At 45.0% G+C, this 18,007-nt stretch overlaps 1 protein-coding gene across 2 annotated transcripts in view; it reads right to left on the bottom strand.

Annotated features, from left to right (window-relative positions):
• The window catches only part of NUDT13 (nudix hydrolase 13), a 632,694-nt gene that overhangs the window by 297,602 nt on the left and 317,085 nt on the right, over positions 1 to 18,007 (bottom strand). The window lies entirely within an intron of this gene.

Below are 18,007 nucleotides of genomic sequence, written 5' to 3'. Positions count from 1 at the left end.
ATGTCGTGTTTGGTGTCATACAACGTGGAATGCTCCTCCCTCGACGATTCTGACGATGGGGGCAGCGTCCCACCCCTCCAGGAGGGGAAGACATGTTACTTACTGCAAATGCGGTTAATCCTAACCAGAGCCCCAGCATCACAAAATGGATGCTGCTGCCACAGACACAGGTCTGCCCTCCTGCTGCTGACCGAAAGTCGCCAGAGGAGGCTTGATCAAAGGATCTCCTGTCACAGGGAGGTGTCACACCATCCCAGACAGGAGATAGTGGATTGTAGCAGGGAGGGTTGAATGAAACTAGACACTGCCTGGGGCACACAAGGTGTCACTGGGCAGATTCCAGTCAAACCGGTTCTGGGGCCATCCAGCCCCAGTCCTGGCGGCAAACTGGACAAAGGAAAGGGGTGTAACCACCCCCTTCCTGGGTCCCACTCATAGGAGGGACCTAGCAGGTAATCCAGCCCCCAGATTTGGAATATAGGTGGGAGCAGTGCCAATGCACATCAGATTATCCTGACTGAAACTTATGAAACGAAACTCTGGACCCTTCGACATCCTACTCGACGTAGAAGACTGAAGAATCTCCCTTGTGGTCAAGGAGTGACCACCCTGTGCAAACAGGCACCATCCAGCACCTCGACGTTTGCTTTGTTGCAGTTCCCGCCGGAACTCGAGCGACAGAGATCGACAAGAGCCAGCTTTCCTGACTTCCAACAGCCCGATCCACAGTCCATGCAGAGCTGGGACCCGTGGAGGCGACCTGAAGCGTGGGAGTGGCCATCTTGAAGTAACTACGAAGCGCTGACCGTGCAGCACCCGAGGCTCCCTCGAAGCTGTGCATTGGAGCGTGAGAAGCTCCAGCCCCGAGCAGCTTTTGCACCGAAGCTCACCCCTCTACACTCGACGAGTGCTGCGTGGGGCCCTTCTGCATTTTCCTGCTCGACGCGTTGGTCCGGTCGCTTGCCCGTTGGCTAGTGGCCCCTGAACCGACGATCCTTTGAATTTACACCGCTGGTCTGGTTGCTCCAGACTGGCCCTCGCTCCCCTGAAAAGGAGCACCCGCTCTGACCTTGCTGGTCCGAGTGCAACGCCATCTTCGAATCCTGCGTGGGTTGCCCTTGCCAAGGTTTGTTGACTCCGATCCGGAAGCCGACACCGCTGACAGCGAGAGCCTTCGTGGGACAGCTCGTGATCCACTCCAGGACATCCTCGGTGCCCCAGAGACCACGTGGCAGCGGAGACAAGGCACCTGTCATCAACCTGATTGCGCACGACATCGCCTGGTTCCTTCCTGGCTCCTTCCTGGTCACTGGCTAGTGACCCAGACTCTGTCCCCTCTGCTTTCAGGTACCCTTCAACTTCGATCCACCCTTGGATCGCACCGGACACTTCTCTCCTGGACGCCTGCAGCATCTTCATCCTCAGGCACCATCGAACTGCGTGACGAAACCCGACACAGGTTGGCTCCTGTGCACCCGCGGCCTGTGGGTGAGGTAACTTACTAGCGCCGGTGTTCCCACACTGGTACAAACCTCTAGTGCCTAAGTCTAAAGTTTGGTAGTCCTAGTCCAGTCGGAAGACTCCTTTTGCAATAACATTGTAACTTTTACGCAACATTGACTTTACATTGGTGAAAGCCGTGCTTCCCGCACTGCACCCGAATCCCGCGGGCTACTCCCGTCCTAACTGCTGTTAGTCCAGTGTAGTCCCAGCGATTCACAAGGCCCTAGGCCTTACCCCCCATCGGTTAGTGATTGTTATACCACTTTTTTGATATATGGTTTGAGTGGCCACCGGCCTCATCCAAAACGTGCAACTTGCTTATGTTATACTGTGCTTTTATTTAAACGCTTGTGCTTCGTTGCTCATACAGAGTAGTGGGGATTATTCTGAGAATAAATACATATATTTTTAATAATATATAACTTGTGTGGTGTCCTTTCATTTGATATTACAGGATTGTACATGGTAGGACAACTGGCTTCACATGTCCTCTTGAGTTAAGCCTTTAGGTTGCTTAGTCCATGCTACCCCTAGGATAGCTTGTCTTTAAGGTTGACTTACAACCACCACCATAAGGGATTGTTTGGACTGATACAAGGTGCCCACAGACCTGTGGACATCATATACCAGGCCAACTTCTCACAGAGACTTAGCGGGACTCCTGGTGTATTGAATGTTAAAACGATAATGTGATAAGAGAAACTAACTATCTTTTGCAATTCCTTCCCCCACTGAAATCTGATGTGCAACCTCCCCCCCCTTCAGGCTTGAATGCCCCATTCTAATCCCTCTATTACAACCTTCTGCCAAGTTAAGAAATTTATATCGGAGGTGCAAAACATCTATCACCCCGACAAACTCTGACCCTCCTTCGATACATAGTTTTTGCCGTTTGGGAAGTTTTAATGCAGGATACTTGCCCATGCATTCCTTACTGACCCGAATACACCATGTGCATTTACATTGAACTTAGTCTGCCTTCCATCAACTACTGGCAGGACTATACATTTGTAAAGCCGTCTAGTCTCGGCGAGAACTCTGATTGTTTAGGGTTGCCATAGTTATCGTGTTCCAAGCCTCCTCTTGGAACAGCGGTCCGTCGATTGGTCCAACCGACCCACGTGACCCGCCCCACCACGCTCTTTCCAGGAAGACGGAGTTCCTGATTATAACTCCCTGTCTCTAGACATTTCAGGGATTCGCACGGGGCGTACCGTCCAGGTAACCAAGTAGGTTTACAGACTGAGGAGCAGAAGCTGCAAGTAAGTCTTAACAAACACGATCCACCTGGATTATGTTTTTTCGCTCGAGTAGACATCCCGTCACTCACGGCGTTCCTGCGCCCGCTTTCACTATCACTCCCTAGGTGATGCGAGCATCGCCCTTGGAACCCGGACGCCCATGAAGCGGATTCACACCGTGATTTGAGTAAGCAATTTGTTTTAACAATACCTGGGCGCCCTCTAGCAAGATTTATAGAACTGCGACATCCTCCACCAGGGGATGTTAGATTGAGCAGTTCCAGGTTTAGTGCGATACTTTCACACTGTCCATAGTGCTATTTTAATTCTGCATTTCTTTAAATCTCCTGATGGGAATACCATAGTGCTATTTTAATTCTGCATTTCTTTAAATCTCCTGATGGGAATACCGTAAATACAATGTGCCAGAACCCTGGTATTTTCCTGGGGACATACTTTACAGTCACACAGTCTTTTGATTGCAGCACTATTACTCCGGCCATGCCCCTACACTGGGGCCGGGTATGCTCATAGTTCGGCAGTCAGTGCTGAGATTGGTCATTGTGTATGTCTGCCGCACATTGTGGGGCAAGCACCCCTTTTCTATATGTTTTATGTACAACAATTGTTTGTCTTTTGTATTGTGATCCCAACCACCCATTGTCCTGGAATCTTTTTCCACAGGTTTTTCTTCCAGACCGGGAAGAAGATAACTTTTTGAAAAGAAACATAAGTTTGTGTTTCCAGCTACCATTAATCTAGGGCAGGGCGCACCTTAGCGTGTGCGCACCACCCAGGTCTTTTTTCACTGGTCCTGACGAAAACCCACAATCGTATGATGGTTGAAACATGTAGACCTATATTTTAAATCACATAGCACACGTCGCTATTTTATTACACTACACGTCTTGAACACCGGAGTCTACCTAACTAGGCATAGGTGTCACATTTCTTTTACAGGGTGTCCAGTCACTCAGGAATAAAGTCTTGTAGTGAGTAGAATTGCCCCCTTTTTAAACCACTTATCACATTTTCATCACTGCACATATAAAAGAAAAAAATACCCGCTCCACTGTAATCAGGTGTCGCAGCACACCCTGTTGGCACTCGGTCTTCGGGGTGGGACCTCGATGATGAAGCATGTCACCAACCAGGTTGGTGAGTGAGGGGTCTTCTTAAAGGACATGCTTTGTCCTGCACAAAGGTTGGGCACAAGCTCTTTACGAAGTCTTAAGCCTTAGGCACAGAGAAGTTCTCTGTCACGCCTGCAGGGGGTGCTCCTCTCTTTGTTGTGAAAAAATCCTTAACAGGGGACCGGGAGTTCCCACCTTACATTTCTGTAAAACACCCTACTCTCTCTTAATGTTTGCACTGAAAAAGGATTATTATCACGAAATTTACAGCATTTTTACCAATTTTCAATACCGACCAAGCATGCCGGGAATACAAATGTAACAAACTGCAAACAGTTTTTGATCTCGATACATGACTACAGATCATATTTTTATAGAGATCCGGTGACAGACAATATGGGCCAGGCTGATTAGAGAGCATACAGGGCATGGGGCACCATTTAGGGGTCCGTGGGTGGCAGAGGGGGAAGCTAGATTCCTCTGTATGACACCCAACGGGTCCATATTTTCCGATGTTTTGCAGGGCATCCACATTCTAGGAATACTGCAATCTCGGCCCGCATACTTCTATCAAGTTCTGTCTTCCATTTGCCCAGGGTGGGGGGAGATGTCGCCTTCCATAATTGTGCAATGTCCTTCTTGGCGACAGTGAGAGCTAAAACCAATTAAAGCTGCTTAAACTTATTACCCCCGATGTTGTCAGTGCTGTGCAGGAGGAAGAGACACGGGTCAAGCAGAAGCTCCCATGAAAGCACCTCGCTAAGACTGGACCTATTTCTACGCCAAAGAGGTTGCAACGTTTAGTTGTCTGAACTGGGGTGGCGGAGTGAGCTAAAGAATGATGATGGATTAAACCCAGATCAGTTGACTGGTGGTGAGTGCTTGCAATGTCAACACTCCGTTCATCATCCCCATTGGTTTTGCTGTGCAAGAATGTCCCCTCTTCCCAGTCACACCGCAAACATGTGGGGGACTGGATAACACCCATCTGCCAGAGTCTGGTCCATGTGTAATAAAAGTTCAAGTTCAAGTTTAACATTTGTATAGCGCACTACTCACCCAGAGGGTCTCAAGGTGCTTGAGGGAGGGGGGGTAATTTATTTATCGAATATCCAAGTTTTTAGTTATAGGCCCGGTGTAGGTATTTAAACTGTATTAGGCGGTATCGTGTGGAGACCGCCCCTTCCCGCGGGCTGGCGATAGCTTCAGCCCATCATCGTTCATCTGGTCTGGGTCCAGTGTCGGGTGTACAAACTAATCTTTAATTTATTTAAGGATACATGTAAAAGTCTGATCTGTGTGAAGTTTGGCCTCGTCCAGCAAAGTTACGAATGTCTGGGAACACTGGCAAAATATTGTTACTAAGTCCTCAAAGCACCAGCAGGATGCATAAAAGACATGCTTGGACCAATATATGAAGGAATGGCCAATCCGTGGAATAGATAAAGGCATAAAGCTGTGGCGATGCTCGTCTTGGCAATAGAAAACTTGTTCAAGGAAGGTATGAGCTATGTCGCCATAAAGAATGCTAACAAACATGCCAGATATCACGGGCGCAGATATATCCAATTATCTGGCCAATAGAGGGAAGCTACGCTTAAGCCTATATTACAACCATTGGGCTCCAAACAGACATCTGCAGCGATCACATTAACCAACTGAGCTTCTATAAGAGTGCATTTCCCACTAATGCACTCTTATGCATTTATTTTTCATTTCAGTTGTGTTTATATTTTGTATCTATTTGCCTGAAGCTGAAAGACCAACAAGATAATTGTCTAATATCTAGTTGTTTTAGCCAGATCTCCAGCCGCGTCCCCACTATCACTGATCCAACCCCTATAGTAAAGTTCCCATTCCTTTCTCTAACCACTTCAACCACTACTGTCAAACTTAAAATACCGGCTGCTAGTCCCCCAGGGAACTGCCTAATCTGGCCCTAACCTCAAAATGAACCATTGTGACGTTTAACTGTAAATTGAGGCATCAAAAATAAAAGCCTTAACAAAATTGGATCAGTACATTTGTAGTACTATTACTGATATGTTAATCAGCAATGTAAACTTGGTCGAAACACTTTGAAGATTTCTATTACGAACTTTGACCTCTCTGGGTTGTTTTTGTTTTGTAAAGACATGGTCTCTGGATCACTGTGTACATGATATTACTTGTAAAGATGTTTTACTCTTTTCTGGGCTGCATCACAACACAAATGAAACAAGTAAGCAATTGCCGTTATGCCTTATGAAATATAAGACCGAAGTGTTACTAAATTAATCTTTCCTAAATATTTTTTATTTTTTTATTTTTGTAGAGCAGAGCAAAATACATGACAACATTATGATAAAGTTGATCATCCGAAATAAAAAACATCGACAATTTACACTGATACACTTTCTTATTCAATTGTCAACAGAAACCCATGTAGAGTAAATAGACATACCAATTAATCAACATACTTAAAAAGACATAGCGGGAGTCCAGCAAACCCATGTAATCATTTAAAACTGCCTCATAATTTAGCTGTCAAACCCAGAAAAGAATTTCTCCTAAAGTGCTTTAAATTCAAACTGCCTCTTGTTAGGCATTATAACAAACACTGTTTACATTAAAGTGCAATGAGTTGAGGGGATCTAAATTCATATTGTTGTTTCCCAAATACAAGAAAGGCTTCCAAACAGTTATAACTTATTATTTTTTGGAGGGGAAACAACATTAAAATACAATTGCACCTTCGCTCAGATATAGGACTATACAATTAAGAAAATCCATTAATAAATGTTAAAAACCTTCTGCCTGTGCTAAAAATTGTGACATTAAAGTGCAATCGTACTTTCCCTTAAATATAGGGACATCAAGTGCATTGTGCTAAAGTGCTAAATGTTTGTCATTGTTTCCCAATTATCAAAAAACCTCCAAACCACTGTAAACTTTTTTGTTGCCCCTACCCGCTTAGCATAAGCTTCTTCAAACCTCCTTATCCATTGTATTTTGTTCACCCATTTAAGATAGGATGGTACCTCTTCAGATCTCCAATTTTGGAGAATTAAAGAACGAGCTACAATAGAGCAGATTGCAATATACGCCTCTTCCACTTTGGTCAAATCTGACCTTGCCTTAGTAAAACCGAAAAGTGATACTTCTGCCTCCGGGTCGAGCTTCTTTTTAATTGCCTGGCTTATTGCAGAGATGATCTTACGCCAAAAAACTTCAAGCTTTGAACACGTTTAGAATATATGTAGCCAGTCTCCCTCACCTTGAGACTGGCATCGAAAACATTTATTGTCCACTTCCGCATGGCATTTATTTAACGTTTTCGGGGTGTAATAGGCCAGCCACCGCAACAAGAAGGCCATTCTTTTAAAATTGGCTGCTCTCAGGGCCTTGCTTCCTACCTTGGATATTAACTGCCTTTCGTGGGGAGAGATGGAGCAGTTAGTTTCCCGAGTTCCTTTTCCCAGAAATTCCTCAACCAGGGGGAGAGCTATACATTTTATCAACAGAGAGTACCAATTTCCTACCCCCTTTAATTTTGCCGTATATAAAGGGTTGACTTGATTGCATGGCATACCACTTCAGGGCTCGAAAATTCCACTCGACCGCTTGCATAGTCGAGCTAAATTTAACAAGGTCGAGCTGTTTTTAGGTCCTACTCGCCTTTTCTGGCGAGTAGGAAAACACCAACTTTTGTCCTCTGTCTGTGAAAACGGAGCAAATGTGACAAGATAACGAGATTTAAAGGCATTTTCATTGCTCACACAGTTAATGAGCAATAAAGCTGCCTTTAAATCTTGTTATCTTGTCACATTTGCTCCGCTTTCACAGACGGAGGTCAAGTAGGTTGCAGTTAGGTCGAGGACATTTTTTAAGGTACTAGTCCTGCAGAACTAGTACCATTTTTTTGATTTTTCGAGCCCTGCACTTGACAGTAGATTATATTTTTTTTATAAAATGTATGATCTGCAAGTACTCCAAAAACCCCAGCTTGTTTCGATTGTCAAATCTACTTTGAACGTCATGCCATTAGATCACTGTCTTGGAAATTAAGAAATGGCCCGGTCCTCAAAGCCACTGTCCTTCCATCTTTTGAGCCGGCTGGAATGAATCTGCAGACCGTAAGTTTTACATTCCTCTAGCTTCAAAAAAAGAAACCCTGAGGAGTCTGCTTGTTTAAAAAACGACTGCAATCTTTCGGAGTAGTCGTGAATTGCCTTATAACAGGACTTTTTAGGTAGTTTGGATGTTTTAAAAAAAATTGGGATTTGTGTGCCGGACTCACGAATCATCCTTTCAAGAAAAAATATGTCTAACCGACCATTAGGTTCCAGTAGACGTGCTGTAAAATAGCTGCTTCATAATACGTTCGGATATTTGGTAGGGCTAAACCCCCTTGATTTATTTCCAGCTGTAATATGGGCAATTTAACCCTGGAGGCCTTCTTATTCCACACAAATTCCCTGAAAATTGAGTCCATTTCTCTAAAATATTTGAAATTAATTTTTAAGGGCAAGTTTATAAAAAGAAATATTAATAGGAGGAGGATAGGCATTTTTAAAAGTGCGACATAGCCGATAAGAGTTAAAGGTAGAAGGATCCACTTATCCAATAGGTTTTTAATTTTATTTCGCATGGCTAAATAATTCAGACTAAATAATTGTTCTACTTGGTTGGAAACATAGACGCCCAGATATCTGATTGGTTCATTTTTCAGTGCCTGGATTTTTAGTTTAGGGGGTAAAAAGTTGCAATTAGCGTTTAATATTAAAATCTCAGTAATATTTTGGTTTATTTTGTATCCCCCAATTTGTTCAAATTTACTAAATTCTTCCAAAACTTGTTCCAAATTCAGTTTGTACGGGCATAAAAAAGCTTCAATTTGGCCATCCCTCCAATTGGAGCTCTAATCTGGGGGTTTCCGCAAATTCTTACAGCCAAGGGTTCGATAAAAAAGTGAACAGTATTGGCGACATCGGATAGCCTTGTCTGGTTGCACGATTTATTTCCACTATTGAGTACCTGTTTACTATAACCCGGGCTTGGGCACCTTGATAAATATTTCTCAACATACTTTAAATTTGGACCGGGTTGCCGAATTTTCCTAAACTATAAAATAGTGCATCCCAATTGACCAAGTCGAACGCGTTTTCGGCATCGACCATCGCAATGAGAGTTGGAATTTTATAAATAGTCACATAATCAAGGGCCTGAATTAAAAACCCGGTAGTGGTGGACATAGACCTCCCTGCAACGAACCCAGTCTGATTCCAGTGGATTAGTGCCTGTGCGATGGGGGTAAAACGTTGTGCCCAGATTTTCATTAATATTTTAAAGTCTGCATTAAGCAGACTGATTGGCCTGTATAAATTGATATCCTTACAGTTTTTCCCCTTTTTAACAAAGCTGACCAATATGGACGCCTTAAAACTTGGAGGCACTACCTCCCTGTTTGATATTATTAAACAGTTTCGCTAAGAAGGGAGTCAGATCCTTGGAAAAGGTTTTGTGAAATTCGATTGAGAGCCCGTCGGGGCTTTTGCCCTTGCAATAGACTTTACCACATTTATAATTTCTTGTTCAGAAATATCAAGCTGGAGCTGTTCCGCTAGTGTCTCTGAAAGAGTAGGAAGATTAACCTCCTCAAAATAACTGGTAATTTGATCCACTCCTGCCTCATATCTGGTAGTGTATAGCTGCGAGTAGTGCTCTAAGAAAACTTGGGCAGTGCCATCTTTGTTAATTAGAGACGCTCTGGTCTTGGGGTCATAATGTCAGAGATCATGGCTGCTTCCTTTTTAGTTTTGGTTGTTCCTGCAATCATTTTGCCCACCATTTGACTCTCCTCATATACTCGCTGTTAATGTGTTGTGGAGCTTGCTATCTCTTCAATTGCGAAAAACTCCTTCAATTCATACTTTGCCCTTTCTAGCTGAACTCTGGCGTCCCCCATCCCAACAGGCTGAGTATTTCTTATTTTCGTTGCATTTTCTACTGCCATCCGGCGTTTAATGATTATTTCTCTCCTTTGTTTAGCTTGAGCAGCTGCGAGTGCAATCATCTACCCACGAAGGGCGGCCTTAAACTCACCCCAAACTGAAAAGATTTCTGCTGTATTATCCTTTATCTTGAAGAATTCAGCTACCCACTCTTTTGTATCAGCCATCCATGGAGGGTCCTGCGTGAGGAGACGCTCTATCTGCCACCTGGATCTTGACCTGCTGCATTCCTCAATCTCCACTTCTAGTTTAATAAGGGAGTGGTCAGAGAATGGATTTATCCCTCTTTCAATACCTGTATAGCCCAAGGATTGAGATATTAAATCAATTTGGGATGCCATATGAAATTGATTAGAGTAGCAGGAAAATTCCAGCTTGGTTGGATTGCATCGAGCCAGGGGTCTATCAAAATATGTTCCTGTCTTAGTACTTCAACCAATTTTTTTTTTTTTGGGTTTCAGCTCTTTTCTATTTTTATTCGAAGTATCTTTCTTTATATCTTGAATGAAATTAAAATCGCCGCCCAAGTAGGGCTGTAGTGTCATCTACAATTGGGCTGTAATAGTTACTAAAATTTAGTGTTGTACCATTTAATTTGGCCTCTACCCAGATCCACCTCCCCTGGGGATCTCTCCGAATTTGGCCAAATTCCCAAGGAAGCCCCCTGCAGATATATATAGCTACTCCTCTTTTGGCCAGCCCCGCCGAGGCAAAAAAGACATGCGAGAATAATCTGGGAAGGAATAGCTTTGGGGAATTGGTTTTTAAATGAGTTTCCTGCAAGAATACTTTTGCTTGTTTAATATCCCATTGATGTTGACTGAAATAAGACAGCACTTATTTATCATTTTTTACAGTGTATCTACAAAATGTACCAATAACATCAAAGATCTCACAGTCCTAACAATCTTTCCAGAAATGTCCCTGCTACTGATTATTTTGCTGCTGCTTTTACTAATCCGCCCCCCACCCCTACCTCCACTCCCCCTCACCACGAGAACGCTCCCCAGAAATGTGGTCTCCTCCAGCCCTGCAACCCACATTTTCCCCTCCCTACTTAAATGGGGTGCCCTGTTCCTGCACCCTCAGTGACCAGCCCCCCCCCCCCACACAGAAGAAAAACTCCAGAGGGACAGAGATTCAAACATTTCTTCAATTCAATACCTTAGATTTAAACACATTCATCTAAGCACAGTGATTTCTCTCAGAAGCTCCTGGGCTTCCTCTACCCGCGAGAGTAAATGAAACTTCCCTTTGACGAGCGCCCTTAGTTTCGACTGCTGTGCAATAGATGCCTGCACCCCCTGTGCTTTAAATAAAAATAGCTTCACAACTTCTTTGCGTCTTCGCTCCGCCCCTGCTGACATATCTGAGAAAATCTGGCAATTTGTACCCTCGTCGATTGCAAACTGACTCTGCTGAATTGCTTTTGTCAAAACATTCTCTTTAATTCTATAATCAGAAAGGTTGACTAGAATTGAACGAGGGTACTTGGAATTTGGATTGGAATGGGCCGGAACCCTATGGGCCCGAGTTAATGTTAGATCCCCAGAATGGTCCGGGAGCACTTTTTGTTTGATAAATGCTTCAATCCAATGAAGGGTATTGGTACCCTCACTCCCCTCGGGCACTCCAACTATTCGAAGATTTGATCGGTGTGAGTAGTTTTCCAGATCTTCCAGTTTTGTCTCAAGGGCGATCTTGTCTGCCGTTACTTCATTGATGTTCTGTACTGTAGAGCTCATCTGGTCTTCTAAGTGAGCAATCCTAGACTCAGCTTCTTCGAGCCTTGCTGGTATGCCTGCAATAGATCCTTCGATTTTTGCCAGTCTTAGATGAAGAGCGGCTATCTCTTGTGCCTGGGATTTTCTCATCTCCCTGAGTTCCTCCAGTATGAGATTAAGCAATATTTCCACTACCATCTGCTGCGAGCTGGCCCCGGAGGAAGGGATCTCTGACGTCTCTTGCGGATTTTCAATCCTCTGGCTTGATAGATCCCAGCCCTTCTCTGTTGCAAAACCAGATAAATCTTGAAGTTTATGCCAGCTCTCTAGCTGCTGCTGTTTTAAGATGTTTTCCGCAACAGAGGCTTGCTCGAGATAAGGCTGGTGATCGGCTGCAACGGGTGGACTTGTGGGACAAAGCGAAGAGTTTCCTTCCTATTGATCAATTGTACCAGAGGATGTCATGACTACAGGCGAAACCTTGGGAGGTGGAGAGATATGCCGCCTTTCGAGGAGATTAGTTGTCGTCTCATCCTCATCCTCTGGGGTTGCTGTTGTGGCTGTACTTATTACCGGTGGACCCTGAATCCCAGGAGGCTGAATACTCTTTTTAGCGAACAAAGGAAAATCCTTACAGTTCTTAGTCTCTACCTTATCACGTCCTGGCGTGGCATCGCCGGTCAGTTCCTTAGAAGCCTCATAAGAAACATTGGTTGCGGGGGTGGGGACCTACCCTTGCGATAGCGGTCATGCTTGTACAGACTGTGACTGTGGCTCAGATTGAGGCTCCGACTGTTATTCTATAGAGCTCTCTGAGCTGGAACTTAGCTCGGACCGGCTCATAGCGCCAGAGGCTTTTACTACTGAAGCCCCCCTTGCGCTTGTACTAGGGGCTTTTTGGCTTTCATTTCGGTCGCCACCTCTACCCTGGCTACCGCATTAGCTTTCTTCAGGTGTCTTCACATTTTGTAGGGTATTATTGTGTATTTTTAAACTCTTTCCCCCTTAAAACATCCCAGAGTTTCCAAATTGCCTGCAGAATCACCACTTTTCCAGATCTGCTAAGTTCACTGCTGGAAAGCACCAAATCACTAGGTCTTACGCACCACCCATCCGTCTCCACTCCCGTGCCACAGCCAGCTCCTTTACAGAAATGTTCTTATTGAGGCAAAAATGTTCTTTCAGCTAATGTTACAGCTGTTACCCAGCCACGGGGGTCTGCTGCTCAGGTTGTGTCTTTAAATAGCAAAACCTCACAAGGCAGGACCGAATGCTCGCCTCATTAAGGGCTCTTACAGGTCGTGGCTGAATCCTGCGATTTTTATTTATTTATTTTTTTTCTCCCCCGGTCCTCAGCCTTCCGCCACCTCAGCGTGCGCTGCCTCAGCCTTCCGCCTTGATTAGCCTCCCTCAGCGTCCTGTAGCCTTCTACAGCATTGAAGGTTTTTTCCGTGGATTCAGCTTGCAAAGAAATTCATGTTGCACTCGTGTTCACGGCGCGCGGCTCACGGTCAGCTTGCGGGCTTCGGCTGGTGAATTATTAGCGCTCTCACTGACTTCAAAGACGTGCTGTCAGCGCTACGAAGAGTACAGCGTTCCGTGTTCTGCCATCGCCATTCCTCTCTCCACTGTGGTCTTCCCTCAGGTGGGTGGGGCCTCGGTCACCTCAGCTACGGAGAAGCGGGGATCTCCATAGCTGCCCTTCTATTACTAAATTAATCTTGGTGATTAAACTCATATCAACAAAATCATCAGGAAATCATTCTCGAAAATGTTTGGAGCAGCTGGACAACTTTTTCTTCACACAGTAAAACATTAGTTAGGACGGTATGCATTTTTAATTGTAAGATTTTTCAGAGTGATTCAAAATCTTTACCCCTTTCGCTTCCTAGCTTTCCGTCTATTCGTCTCAAGATGTAGACCAACTATCAACAACTACATTTATTCAACCCTATTTCAAATCTTGCTTTGGACATACAGCTCGTTCTAAGCTGTTGAAATGACCTCAGGGGTACAGCATTGGAAGAATGAATCCTATTTTTAACCCCGACCTACAATTTACCAATCTCGCAACCTGCTGTGTTCTCAAGATTTCGAAATTCTTAGGACTGACTGACTACTAACAAACCTGTTTAATTTCACAAAAAGAAATGTGTCACGAAACGTTATCAACGACAATCACAGGAAGTTATATAAAAGGCAAATGTAAAAAAAAAAAAAAAAATGAGACCACCTTTACTGAAAAGGGCACATTATCTGTAGCTGAATGAAAGCTGTAATATATGCGAGGTGTTCGGCTCTGCAGTGATTGATGTGATGCAGCTGGACTTTCAGTGTACCACTACATTGACGCACATCTTGTGGCGTTCCTGTTTTAAGGCCGCTCCTTGAGCTGCTGATTTACCTGACACATCCAACTAAATCACATTCAGCATTTGCAACAGTCACACTTGCCCTTGTTGACACCACATTTATATATTACAATGCTCCCGCCCACCTTGCCCCTTCCTCCTGCGCTTACATTATTTTCTATGATGTGGATGAACCTGTTGGTCGCCTTCTACATTTTCAATGTGGCTCAGCAGTTTTTTTTTTCTTGTACTTGTGCCCCCTGATGTACTGCGATGGCACCCAGTCCTGGCTATTGAGCAAGACACAAGGCCTTTGTCCCCGCTGTTTTAAATATATCCTACTCTCAGCCTCTTAATATCGCGAAGCATGTGCCCATGCACATTGTAATGGTCTGTAATGTGCTGAAAAACGTAATAAAATATGATATTGAGATATATATATATATATATATATATATATATATATGCACATGGGTTCAGACTAAATGAGGGGAAAACATCCTCATGTAGTGTAGCAGAGCTCTGTATGATGTATCTAGGTTCCAGTTCTGGTGTTCTGACATGAAACCTAGTACATGGTGGTTCTAGATAGTGGCAGTTGGTGCTGCTGTCTTGATGGCTGAGGTTGTTGAATAAATACCTCCTACGTATTCTATCAATCTGACTCCAGTGTCACCTTATTACACTGGCGACGAGGATGGTCAATTCAGAGCAGTTACTCCTAGTTTTGGAAACACTTAACTGCTACCTGCCTGTGTTGGGAGCATCCCTACACTTACTCACACATGATCTCTGAAAATGGTTTGCATCAGAATATGTTGTTTTAACACACCTAACCGAGTATGTGTGGGTACCCTTCTGACCTTCAAATCCGTGTCAAGCAAGATGACAAGACCAATCTAGTGGGGGGCGAACCAACACATGAACGGGCTCGAGCACAGAATATGTTTGACATGTACATCGTGCAACAAACATTATTTTATGACACAGCCTCCCCAGAATTAAAAAAAAGCGTATTTGTTGGACATGCAGAAGCGTTTCACCCTATTAATCAGATTATATCACTGCATCGAGAGGCATTTATTTAAAGTGATACTTTATAAATGTGAGAAGCTGGGTTTCTGTTGCAGTAACTCCCCCACTTTTTGCCTGACTACCGATGCACTTTTAAATTAATGTGCCCTGGGTCCCTGCCAATCAGGGCCTGTGTTCTTTCCCCAAAACTAGCCCAAACCCAATTGGCATCTCTGGCCACAAGTCAACCCCTGGTAAATGGTACCACAGGTACCCAGGGTACTATGACCAGGGAAGACCTCTAAGGGCTGCAGCACTTATTGTGCCACTCTTAGAGGCCCGCAAAACACACAAGATGATGGACGGAATGCTGCACAATGGCAAAACATTCACCCCCAGTCACAGATCTGGGTTTGATCCATCGTTATTTTGCTCACCAAGCCACCCCAGTTCAGACATGGCCATATGCAAATCAGTCTTGACCCTGTGCCTCATGGGAACAGTCCAGACCGAACTGCCAAGCCATGTCTTCCCTGGACCGGAATCAATCATCCTAGGACCGGTTTCTGGCTATCAGCCTTCATCAGCCAGGATAGCTTGACTCCAGTGGCGTAGTGAGCACGGGACCCACGTCTGGGCATACCCTTCCCACATAGGGTGAACAGCAAAACACACAAGATAATGGACGGAATGTTGCACAGTGGCAAAAGATTCACCCCCAGTCACAGCTCTGGGTTTAATCCATTGTTATTTTGCTCACCAGGCCACTCCAGTTCAGACATGGCCATATGCAAATCAGTCTTGACCCTGTGCCTCATGGGAACAGTCCAGACCGAACTGCCAAGCCATGTCTTCCCTGGACCGGAATTAAGCATCCTAGGACCGGTTTCTGGCTATCAGCCTTCATCAGTCAGGATAGCTTAACTCCAGTGGCGTAGTGAGCACGGGACCCACGTCTGGGCACACCCTTCCCACATAGGGTGAACAGCAAAACCCAGATCTGTGACTGGGGGCGAATGTTTTGCCATTGTGCAACATTCCGTCCATCATCTTGTGTGTTTTTGCTGTTGTTGAAATCCGACTGTGAGGAACACTGTCAAGGATTGAGGGAAGATCACTAAGCAGTTCTTGAGGGCCCAGGAGAGGCAGAGAAGGCCAAGACGAACCCTGCCATGACCCCGGAGGGCCGTCGATTCAGGCAAGTGCCGGTCTATCATTATTGTTTTAGGCAGTGGTGGGAGGGAAGACCGTGGGACACTCAGGTCACTCACGGTCCCCTGGGCTGAAGAAAAAGAGACCTCTCTCATGCTATATAAATAGGGACACAGCCCAGCCTCAAACAAGCATGTGAGTGTGGCGACGGGAACAGCATAAGGACACAACCACTAATCTAATGCCCTCTTCTTTACTGAGGATAAGGAACAAGGAGAGAAGACCTTGCTGAAACCTTCAAGCTGTGATTGTTTAATTTTCTTATTAATATTTTCTTTCAACGAAGCTACCTTGAATAAAATCCTTCGACACACAAACATTTGGTTGGGAGACTGTATCACTTTTAATAAGTACTTCTCAGTGCAGTGTACATTATTAAAATTAAGGTTTCCACATGTTAAAGCAATAAACTTATGAATTTTGAAGAGACTTTACCATATTTTATGCGATGGTTGTTGTATGATTTACGTAGGAAATATTTTTATGGCTGGCTCCTGCATGGGCTCTAAAATCCTAGCCAGACTCTTGGCTCGGCTCTGGCTCTTCCTGATAATTTGTTGGCTCGCCCACCTCCAGTGAACTGTGACAAGTAAGTTGTAATGTGCTCCTTGTATTTGACCTACATTCTTAATATCCATTTAGCAATATTATAGTCTATTAAATCAAAAGCAAGAGCATTTTCTGCACAGTGCACATAATGAATTCAATGACGTTCAAGGAGCTCTCACATATCACAAAGACAAAAAAGGAGGCGAAGAGAAATAAAACATTTGTGAAGGATCACACACTTTGGTCAAGCGGGAGAACGGGGATTAATGACAGATTTTCTGGTTTCCGTTTGTACAATTCAGCCAGTAAATAGGCATTTCTTCCACGCTTGGTTTTTTTACAACAAAGTGTAATGCTTTATTTTTCATGTCATGCAAAAGACACATGAAAATCCGGCACTATTTGGGCAGTATGGTTCAACAGGACCTCGAGCTAAGCCACAAGCAGGCCATCGTTTCAAGACTTTAGTGGCTTGCCTACCGCTAAGGTTACCACTGCAGATGTATACACTTACAGCATCATGGGCCTCAGAGTTGGCGAGAAATGGTAGTTAAAGAGCAGATTAAGGTGGGCTTCTCAAGGCAGTTTTTGGGCATCGGGTGGTGGAGTTTAGGTAAGGTACGATGTGGTAGAAGTGGAGGCTCACCGGGGGAGCTGCCTCTTAAGGCTGGCGACTCATGACTAACCGAATTAAAGAGATCTTCCTTCTCCGCTAAACTAGTGATGGTGTATTGTTCTACACAGCAGTCTGACGGCACTGATCTCCAGGGATCAGAGATGCTCCCACTGTCAGAGGGGAAACAGCCATTACAACATGGCCACTACCTAATTGAGGCCCCCATGGCTTGGCAGTTCGGGCTGGACTGTTCCCATGAGGCACAGGGTCAGACTGATTTGCATATGGCCATGTCTGAACTGGGTTGGCAGAGTGGGCTAAAGAACGGTGATGGATTAAACCCAGATCTGTTGACTGGGTGTGAGTGTTTGATTGGTACAGATGCTCCGTCCATCACCACCCCCTTTTGTACCGTCATGGGGGACACCGCCAGAAAGGCAAGGGAGGCAGAACCTACCGGGATCAGCAGCAGGAGACATCACCACTGGGCCCCTGACGCTGTTTGTTCTCCCCCGCCGCCGATGCTCGCAACACCGCACGGCTGCAGCGGGAGGAGACTACAGCTCCCAGTGGGCTTTGGGGCTTGATCCGCCCACTTCCTGGTCCAGCGCGCCCGGAGGCGCTCAAAGATCGCGGGCTCCCTCGGTGGAGTGGGGACACCGCCAGAAAGG

This window comes from Lissotriton helveticus, chromosome 5_1 (assembly GCF_964261635.1).
Source record: "Lissotriton helveticus chromosome 5_1, aLisHel1.1, whole genome shotgun sequence".
NCBI lineage: Eukaryota > Metazoa > Chordata > Amphibia > Caudata > Salamandridae > Lissotriton > Lissotriton helveticus.
The sequence above is the reverse complement of the archived record's forward strand: the minus strand, read 5'-3'. Positions and strand labels throughout refer to the sequence as shown.